Consider the following 10,000-nt stretch of genomic DNA (forward strand, 5'->3'; position numbering starts at 1 on the left):
CCGACTTCGTGCACGCCGCACCTTGGAGCACACATCGGGGCGCTCCCGGGTTCGCACCGGCGTTGCGCACCGTGGTGGGCACCTCGGAGCACACCAAGGTGGGCAGCGAGGTGCGCACCTTTGATGCGATGCCTTCACTAATTTCCATAAAAGGCAAAAAAAAAACGAGATTTTAAAATTTCCGTTTTGAAAGATAGTGAGAAAAAGGGAATGCTGGTGCCATCTTGAGCCCGCCCTGGTGCGCAGCCCAGCCAAGGTGTGCGCACCAAGGTGCCCACCCTGGCGAAGGTGCGCGCCCGGGCAATTAATCCAACTTCCAACTTCGCGCGCGCCAGGGTGGGAGCGCACCCAACAACCGGGCCTGGGAAGAGCCAATGCGAGAAACCCCACCAAACGCTCTGACAAAAAAAGAGGGGGCGCTCCAGTAACCCCGCTTCGGAGCGCACCCTGGGCAAACCCAGCCAAGGTGCCCACCCCGGCCAAGGTGCAGGCGAGGTGCGCACCCGGGGCAAACCGGGCTCCGACAACGTGCACGCCGCACCTTGGAGCACACTTCGTAGCGCTCCCGGGTGCGCACCTCAGAGCACACCAAGGTGGGCAGCGAGGTGCGCACCTTTGATGCGCTGCCTTCACTAATTTCCAGAAAAGGCAAAAAAAAAAGGAGATTTTAAAATTTCCGTTTTGAAAGATAGTGAAAAAAACGGAACGCGCGTGCCATCTTGAGCCCGCCCTGGTGCGCAGCCCAGGTAAGGTGCCCACCCTGGCAAAGGTGCGCACCCGGGCAATTAACCCTACTTCCGACTTCGTGCGCGCCAGGGTGGCAACCGGGCCTCGGAAGAGCCAATGCGAGAAACCCCACCAAACGCTCCGACAAAAAAAGAGGCGGCGCTCCAATAACCCCGCTTCGGAGCGCAGCCGGGGCAAACCCAGCCAAGGTGCCCACCCCGACGAAGGTGCACGCGAGGTGCGCACCCGGGGCAAACCGGGCTCCGACAACGTGCACGCAGCACCTTGGAGCACACTTCGAAGCACTCCCGGGTGCCCACCGGCGTTGCGCACCGTGGTGGGCAGCGAGGTGCGCACCTTTGATGCGCTGCCTTCACTAATTTCCAGAAAAAGGCAAAAAAAAATGAGATTTTAAAATTTCCGTTTTGAAAGATAGTGAAAAAAAAGGAACGCGGGTGCCATCTTGAGCCCGCCCTGGTGCGCAGCCCAGGCAAGGCATGCGCACCAAGGTGCCCACCCGAGGTGCACACCCGGGGCAAACCGGGCTCCGACTTCGTGCAGGCCGCACCTTGGAGCACACTTCGGAGCGCTCCTTGGTGCGCACCATGGTGCCCACCAGGGCGCGCAACCCAGCCAAGGTCTGCACACCAAGGTGCCCACCCCGGCGAAGGTGCACGCGAGGTGCGCACCCGGGGCAAACCGGGCTCCGACTTCGTGCACGCCATGGTGCCCACCGCGGCGAAGGTGCACGCGAGGTGCGCACCCGGGGCAAACCGGGCTCCGACTTCGTGCACGCCGCACCTTGGAGCACACTTCGGAGCGCTCCTTGGTGCGCACCATGGTGCCCACCAGGGCGCGCAACCCAGCCAAGGTGTGCGCACCAAGGTGCACGCGAGGTGCGCACCCGGGGCAAACCGGGGTCCGACTTCGTGCACGCCGCACCTTGGAGCACACATCGGAGCGCTCCCAGGTTCGCACCAGCGTTGCGCACCTTTGATGCGCTGCCTTCACTAATTTCCAGAAAAGGCAAAAAAAAACGAGATTTTAAAATTTCCGTTCTGAAAGATAGTGAAAAAAACGGAACGCGGGTGCCATCTTGAGCCCTTCCTGGTGCGCAGCCCAGGCAAGTTGTGCGCACCAAGGTGCCCACCCTGGCGGAGGTGCGCGCCCGGGGCAATCCGGGCTCCGACTTCGTGCACTGCATGGTGCCCACCAAGGCGCGCAACCCAGCCAAGGTGCCCACCGCAGCGAAGGTGCACGCGAGGTGCGCACCCGAGGTGCACACCCGGGGCAAACCGGGCTCCGACTTCGTGCACGCCGCACCTTGGAGCACACTTCAGAGCGCTCCTTGGTGCGCACCAGGGCGCGCAACCCAGCCGAGGTGCCCACCCCGGCGAAGGTGCACGCGAGGTGCGCACCCGGGGCAAACCGGGCTCCGACTTCGTGCACGCCATGGTGCCCACCGCGGCGAAGGTGCGCACCCGGGGCAAACCGGGCTCCGACTTCGTGCACGCCGCACCTTGGAGCACACTTCGGAGCGCTCCTTGGTGCGCACCATGGTGCCCACCAGGCCGCGCAACCCAGCCAAGGTGTGCGCACCAAGGTGCACGCGAGGTGCGCACCCGGGGCAAACCGGGGTCCGACTTCGTGCACGCCGCACCTTGGAGCACACATCGGGGCGCTCCCGGGTTCGCACCGGCGTTGCGCACCGTGGTGGGCACCTCGGAGCACACCAAGGTGGGCAGCGAGGTGCGCACCTTTGATGCGATGCCTTCACTAATTTCCATAAAAGGCAAAAAAAAAACGAGATTTTAAAATTTCCGTTTTGAAAGATAGTGAGAAAAAGGGAATGCTGGTGCCATCTTGAGCCCGCCCTGGTGCGCAGCCCAGCCAAGGTTTGCGCACCAAGGTGCCCACCCTGGCGAAGGTGCGCGCCCGGGCAATTAACCCAACTTCCAACTTCGCGCGCGCCAGGGTGGGAGCGCACCCAACAACCGGGCCTGGGAAGAGCCAATGCGAGAAACCCCACCAAACTCTCTGACAAAAAAAGAGGGGGCGCTCCAGTAACCCCGCTTCGGAGCGCACCCTGGGCAAACCCAGCCAAGGTGCCCACCCCGGCCAAGGTGCAGGCGAGGTGCGCACCCGGGGCAAACCGGGCTCCGACAACGTGCACGCCGCACCTTGGAGCACACTTCGTAGCGCTCCCGGGTGCGCACCTCAGAGCACACCAAGGTGGGCAGCGAGGTGCGCACCTTTGATGCGCTGCCTTCACTAATTTCCAGAAAAGGCAAAAAAAAAAGGAGATTTTAAAATTTCCGTTTTGAAAGATAGTGAAAAAAACGGAACGCGCGTGCCATCTTGAGCCCGCCCTGGTGCGCAGCCCAGGTAAGGTGCCACCCTGGCAAAGGTGCGCACCCGGGCAATTAACCCTACTTCCGACTTCGTGCGCGCCAGGGTGGCAACCGGGCCTCGGAAGAGCCAATGCGAGAAACCCCACCAAACGCTCCGACAAAAAAAGAGGCGGCGCTCCAATAACCCCGCTTCGGAGCGCAGCCGGGGCAAACCAAGCCAAGGTGCCCACCCCGACGAAGGTGCACGCGAGGTGCGCACCCGGGGCAAACCGGGCTCCGACAACGTGCACGCAGCACCTTGGAGCACACTTCGAAGCACTCCCGGGTGCCCACCGGCGTTGCGCACCGTGGTGGGCAGCGAGGTGCGCACCTTTGATGCGCTGCCTTCACTAATTTCCAGAAAAAGGCAAAAAAAAATGAGATTTTAAAATTTCCGTTTTGAAAGATAGTGAAAAAAAAGGAACGCGGGTGCCATCTTGAGCCCGCCCTGGTGCGCAGCCCAGGCAAGGCATGCGCACCAAGGTGCCCACCCGAGGTGCACACCCGGGGCAAACCGGGCTCCGACTTCGTGCAGGCCGCACCTTGGAGCACACTTCGGAGCGCTCCTTGGTGCGCACCATGGTGCCCACCAGGGCGCACCCGAGGCAAACCGGGCTCCGACTTCGTGCACGCCGCACCTTGGAGCACACATCGGAGCGCTCCCAGGTTCGCACCAGCGTTGCGCACCTTTGATGCGCTGCCTTCACTAATTTCCAGAAAAGGCAAAAAAAAACGATATTTTAAAATTTCCGTTCTGAAAGATAGTGAAAAAAACGGAACGCGGGTGCCATCTTGAGCCCTTCCTGATGCGCAGCCCAGGCAAGTTGTGCGCACCAAGGTGCCCACCCTGGCGGAGGTGCGCGCCCGGGGCAAACCGGGCTCCGACTTCGTGCACTGCATGGTGCCCACCAAGGCGCGCAACCCAGCCAAGGTGCCCACCGCAGCGAAGGTGCACGCGAGGTGCGCACCCGAGGTGCACACCCGGGGCAAACCGGGCTCCGACTTCGTGCACGCCGCACCTTGGAGCACACTTCAGAGCGCTCCTTGGTACGCACCAGGGCGCGCAACCCAGCCAAGGTGCTCACCCCGGCGAAGGTGCACGCGAGGTGCGCACCCGGGGCAAACCGGGCTCGGACTTCGTGCACGCCGCACCTTGGAGCACACATCGGAGCGCTCCCGGGTTCGCACCAGCATTGCGCACCTTTGATGCGCTGCCTTCACTAATTTCCAGAAAAGGCAAAAAAAAGAAAAAAATGAGATTTTAAAATTTCCGTTTTGAAAGATAGTGAAAAAAACGGAACGCGGGTGCCATCTTGAGCCCGCCCTGGTGTGCAGCCCAGGCAAGTTGTGCGCACCAAGGCACCCACCCTGGCCAAGGTGGGTCACGGGGTGGGTCCTAGGGTGGGTAACGGGGTGGGTACTAAGGTGCGTGCCAAGGTGGGTCATAGGGTGGGTGCCAAGGTGGGCACCAGGGTGGGTGTGCACCAACCCTAGCCAGGGTAGGTCACGGGGTGGTTGTCGGGGTGGGCGTCAAGGAGCCAAGGTGGGTGGCAAGTAGCCAAGTTGCGTGCCAAGGTGGGTGTCGGGGTGGGTGCCAAGGATCCAAGGTGGGTGCCAAGGAACCAAGGTGGGTGTCTGGGTGGGTGCCGAGGTGGGAGCCAGGGTGGGTCCCAAGGTGAGTGCAAAGGTGGGTGCCAGGGTCAAGGTGAGTGCCAATGTGGGTTCCAAGGTGCCAGGGTCAGGGTGAGTGCCAATGTGGGTTCAAAGGTGCTAAGTTGGGTGCGAGGTTGGGTGCGAGGGTGGGTGGGTGCCAAGGTGTGCTAGGTGGAAGCCCGGGTGGGTCGGCATCCCATGGGTGTCGAGTTGGGTGCCTGATGGGTGCTTCTTGTCAAGTTTTAGTCGTCGGGACTCATTTCGAGCCTTAGAGGTCGTTTCTTGTCCGGTTGCCCTGTCTTCGACCTGGGAACCCAATTTTGGTCCTCGGGTCCCATTTTTTTTTGTCTCGCATCCCACTTTTGGCCTGTGGCCTTTTCGGGGTCGATTCTCGTTTTGGGCATCAGAGCATGTTTCTTCTCCTAAAACCCAATATTTGTTTATTAAGTCTCGGAACACATTTTTGTTCTCGTGGACCCATCATGGGTCTTGGAACGCATTTGTGGTCCTTGGGTCCCATTTTGCATCCCGAAACTTGTGTTTTGGTGCTTGATCCCTATTTTGGGTGCCCACCTTGCACCAAGTGCGCACCCGGGGCAAACCGAGCGCCTTGGTGCACCGGGGCAAGATCGAGCGTGCACCCGAGGCGCCCCGAACATGCACCAAGGTGCACTCGGCCCACATGTGAGCGCAGGTCGTTGCGCCCGAGGTGGTGTGTGGGCACCGCGTTGCAGACGGGACACTGCACGCACACGACGCCCCCTACAGGTGCACGCACGTAGGCCGGGCCGGGTGCACACCCGACGCCCTAGCAAGGTGCGCGCACCCGGGCAGGGCTCACACTTGGCGAACGGGGCGCACTTCGCGAGGGAGGGTGTGCACCTCGACGGGGGTGGGTGGCCGGGGTGGATTCGCACGTGGGTCGCGGTTTGCTAAGTACACACTGCGACAAGCTCATAACGGGTGCGATCATACCAGCGTTAGTGCACCGGATCCCATCAGAACTCCGCAGTTAAGCGCGCTTGGGCCGGAGTAGTACTGGGATGGGTGACCTCCCGGGAAGTCCCGGTGTTGCACCCTTTTTTAGTTTTTCGCCGGGCATCGCAATGCTATTTGAATAAACCTTTTGCCCGTTTGCGTTCTCGTCGGGGCCGGGCCGGGCCGGGGTGCGCTGCCCGCACTACCGCGCGCGCGGGGGCGACACCGAGCGCGCACCCGAGGCGCCCCGAGCACACAGGCCACGGTGCAACCCGGGCGTTGTGCGCGCACCCCGGTGCGCCCGAGGTGCTGCGCGCGCACCCAGGTGAAATCGGTGTGCACCTCGGCCAGTGCGCGCTCGGTCGAGTCGCGCACGTTGGCCAAGGTGCACGGTGATGTTTCTTACTCTAAGGTTCCGCACCAGACGCCCGGGACAGGTGAGCGAAGCTGGGCGGGGCCGGGTGCGCGGCCGGGGCAGGTGCACGCAGCTGGAGAGAGCTTTGGAGCACACTTCGGAGCGCACCAATGATGCGCTCCATTCAAAAGTTTCCTGAAAAGGCAAAAAAAGTTGAGATTATAGAATTTCCCACTTGAGAGATTGTAAAAAAAAAAAATTTAAAATGAAGGAAACGCGGGTGCCAAGGTGTGCGCAGCCCAGCCAAGGTGTGCGCACCAAGGCGCCCACCCTGGCGAAGGTGCACGCAAGGTGCGCACCCGAGGCAAACCGGACAATTAACCCAACTTTCGACTTCGCGCGCACCTTGGAGCGCACTTCGGAGCGCTCCTTGGTGCGCACCAATCTTGGGCACCTCGGAGTGCACCATGGCGCCCACCAAGGTGCGCACCCGGGGCAAACCGAGCTCCGACTTCGTGCGCACCTTGGAGCGCACGAAAGGTGCGCACCATGGCGCCCACCAAGGTGCGCAGCCCAGCCAAGGCGTGCGCATCAAGGTGCGCACCCTGGCGAAGGTGCGCACCCGGGGCAAACCGAGCTCCGACTTCGTGCGCACCTTGGAGCGCACAAAAGGTGCGCAACCCAGCCAAGGTGTGCGCACCCCGGTCAAACCGAGCTCCGAATCGTGCGCACCAGAGGTGCACGCCATCGTGCGCACCTTGGAGCACACTTCGGAGCCCTCCTTGGTGCGCGCCGATGTTGCGCACCTCGGAGCGCACCCGGGGAAAACAATGCAATTAACCCGACTTTCGACTTCGTGGGCACCTCGGAGCGCTCTCGGGTTCGCACCTCGGAGCACACCGAGGTGCGCACCTTTGATGCGCTGCCTTCACCAATTTCCAGAAAAGGCAAGAAAACATTGAGAAGGTGTGCGCACCGAGGTGCCCACCCTGGCGAAGGTGCACGCGAGGTGCGCACCCGGGGCAAACCGGGCTCCGACTTCGTGCACGCCGCACCTTGGAGCACACTTCGGAGCGCTCCTTGGTGCGCACCAGGGCGCGCAACCCAGCCGAGGTGCCCACCCCGGCGAAGGTGCATGCGAGGTGCGCACCCGGGGCAAACCGGGCTCCGACTTCGTGCACGCCATGGTGCCCACCGCGGCGAAGGTGCACGCGAGGTGCGCACCCGGGGCAAACCGGGCTCCGACTTCGTGCACGCCGCACCTTGGAGCACACTTCGGAGCGCTCCTTGGTGCGCACCATGGTGCCCACCAGGGCGCGCAACCCCGCCGAAGGTGCACGCGAGGTGCGCACCCGGGGCAAACCGGGCTCCGACTTCGTGCACGCCGCACCTTGGAGCACACTTCGGAGCGCTCCTTGGTGCGCACCATGGTGCCCACCAGGGCGCGCAACCCCGCCGAAGGTGCACGCGAGGTGCGCACCCGGGGCAAACCGGGCTCCGACTTCGTGCACGCCGCACCTTGGAGCACACTTCGGAGCGCTCCTTGGTGCGCACCAGGGCGCGCAACCCAGCCGAGGTGCCCACCCCGGCGAAGGTGCACGCGAGGTGCGTACCCGGGGCAAACCGGGCTCCGACTTCGTGCACGCCGCACCTTGGAGCACACTTCGGAGCGCTCCTTGGTGCGCACCATGGTGCCCACCAGGCCGCGCAACCCAGCCAAGGTGTGCGCACCAAGGTGCACGCGAGGTGCGCACCCGGGGCAAACCGGGGTCCGACTTCGTGCACGCCGCACCTTGGAGCACACATCGGGGCGCTCCCGGGTTCGCACCGGCGTTGCGCACCGTGGTGGGCACCTCGGAGCACACCAAGGTGGGCAGCGAGGTGCGCACCTTTGATGCGATGCCTTCACTAATTTCCATAAAAGGCAAAAAAAAAACGAGATTTTAAAATTTCCGTTTTGAAAGATAGTGAGAAAAAGGGAATGCTGGTGCCATCTTGAGCCCGCCCTGGTGCGCAGCCCAGCCAAGGTGTGCGCACCAAGGTGCCCACCCTGGCGAAGGTGCGCGCCCGGGCAATTAACCCAACTTCCAACTTCGCGCGCGCCAGGGTGGGAGCGCACCCAACAACCGGGCCTGGGAAGAGCCAATGCGAGAAACCCCACCAAACGCTCTGACAAAAAAAGAGGGGGCGCTCCAGTAACCCCGCTTCGGAGCGCACCCTGGGCAAACCCAGCCAAGGTGCCCACCCCGGCCAAGGTGCAGGCGAGGTGCGCACCCGGGGCAAACCGGGCTCCGACAACGTGCACGCCGCACCTTGGAGCACACTTCGTAGCGCTCCCGGGTGCGCACCTCAGAGCACACCAAGGTGGGCAGCGAGGTGCGCACCTTTGATGCGCTGCCTTCACTAATTTCCAGAAAAGGCAAAAAAAAAAGGAGATTTTAAAATTTCCGTTTTGAAAGATAGTGAAAAAAACGGAACGCGCGTGCCATCTTGAGCCCGCCCTGGTGCGCAGCCCAGGTAAGGTGCCCACCCTGGCAAAGGTGCGCACCCGGGCAATTAACCCTACTTCCGACTTCGTGCGCGCCAGGGTGGCAACCGGGCCTCGGAAGAGCCAATGCGAGAAACCCCACCAAACGCTCCGACAAAAAAAGAGGCGGCGCTCCAATAACCCCGCTTCGGAGCGCAGCCGGGGCAAACCCAGCCAAGGTGCCCACCCCGACGAAGGTGCACGCGAGGTGCGCACCCGGGGCAAACCGGGCTCCGACAACGTGCACGCAGCACCTTGGAGCACACTTCGAAGCACTCCCGGGTGCCCACCGGCGTTGCGCACCGTGGTGGGCAGCGAGGTGCGCACCTTTGATGCGCTGCCTTCACTAATTTCCAGAAAAAGGCAAAAAAAAATGAGATTTTAAAATTTCCGTTTTGAAAGATAGTGAAAAAAAAGGAACGCGGGTGCCATCTTGAGCCCGCCCTGGTGCGCAGCCCAGGCAAGGCATGCGCACCAAGGTGCCCACCCGAGGTGCACACCCGGGGCAAACCGGGCTCCGACTTCGTGCAGGCCGCACCTTGGAGCACACTTCGGAGCGCTCCTTGGTGCGCACCATGGTGCCCACCAGGGCGCGCAACCCAGCCAAGGTCTGCACACCAAGGTGCCCACCCCGGCGAAGGTGCACGCGAGGTGCGCACCCGGGGCAAACCGGGCTCCGACTTCGTGCACGCCATGGTGCCCACCGCGGCGAAGGTGCACGCGAGGTGCGCACCCGGGGCAAACCGGGCTCCGACTTCGTGCACGCCGCACCTTGGAGCACACTTCGGAGCGCTCCTTGGTGCGCACCATGGTGCCCACCAGGGCGCGCAACCCAGCCAAGGTGTGCGCACCAAGGTGCACGCGAGGTGCGCACCCGGGGCAAACCGGGGTCCGACTTCGTGCACGCCGCACCTTGGAGCACACATCGGAGCGCTCCCAGGTTCGCACCAGCGTTGCGCACCTTTGATGCGCTGCCTTCACTAATTTCCAGAAAAGGCAAAAAAAAACGAGATTTTAAAATTTCCGTTCTGAAAGATAGTGAAAAAAACGGAACGCGGGTGCCATCTTGAGCCCTTCCTGGTGCGCAGCCCAGGCAAGTTGTGCGCACCAAGGTGCCCACCCTGGCGGAGGTGCGCGCCCGGGGCAATCCGGGCTCCGACTTCGTGCACTGCATGGTGCCCACCAAGGCGCGCAACCCAGCCAAGGTGCCCACCGCAGCGAAGGTGCACGCGAGGTGCGCACCCGAGGTGCACACCCGGGGCAAACCGGGCTCCGACTTCGTGCACGCCGCACCTTGGAGCACACTTCAGAGCGCTCCTTGGTGCGCACCAGGGCGCGCAACCCAACCAAGGTCTGCACACCAAGGTGCTC

At 62.7% G+C, this 10,000-nt stretch overlaps 1 non-coding gene across 1 annotated transcript; it reads left to right on the forward strand.

Annotated features, from left to right (window-relative positions):
- Window positions 1–5,730: 5,730 nt before the first annotated feature.
- LOC131868935 (5S ribosomal RNA) lies at window positions 5,731–5,849 on the forward strand. The gene has a single exon (XR_009367336.1). It is a non-coding gene; the product is annotated as a 5S ribosomal RNA (ribosomal RNA).
- The last annotated feature ends 4,151 nt before the right edge of the window (window positions 5,850–10,000 follow it).

This window comes from Cryptomeria japonica, unplaced genomic scaffold (assembly GCF_030272615.1).
Source record: "Cryptomeria japonica unplaced genomic scaffold, Sugi_1.0 HiC_scaffold_225, whole genome shotgun sequence".
Taxonomy (NCBI): Eukaryota; Viridiplantae; Streptophyta; class Pinopsida; order Cupressales; family Cupressaceae; genus Cryptomeria; species Cryptomeria japonica.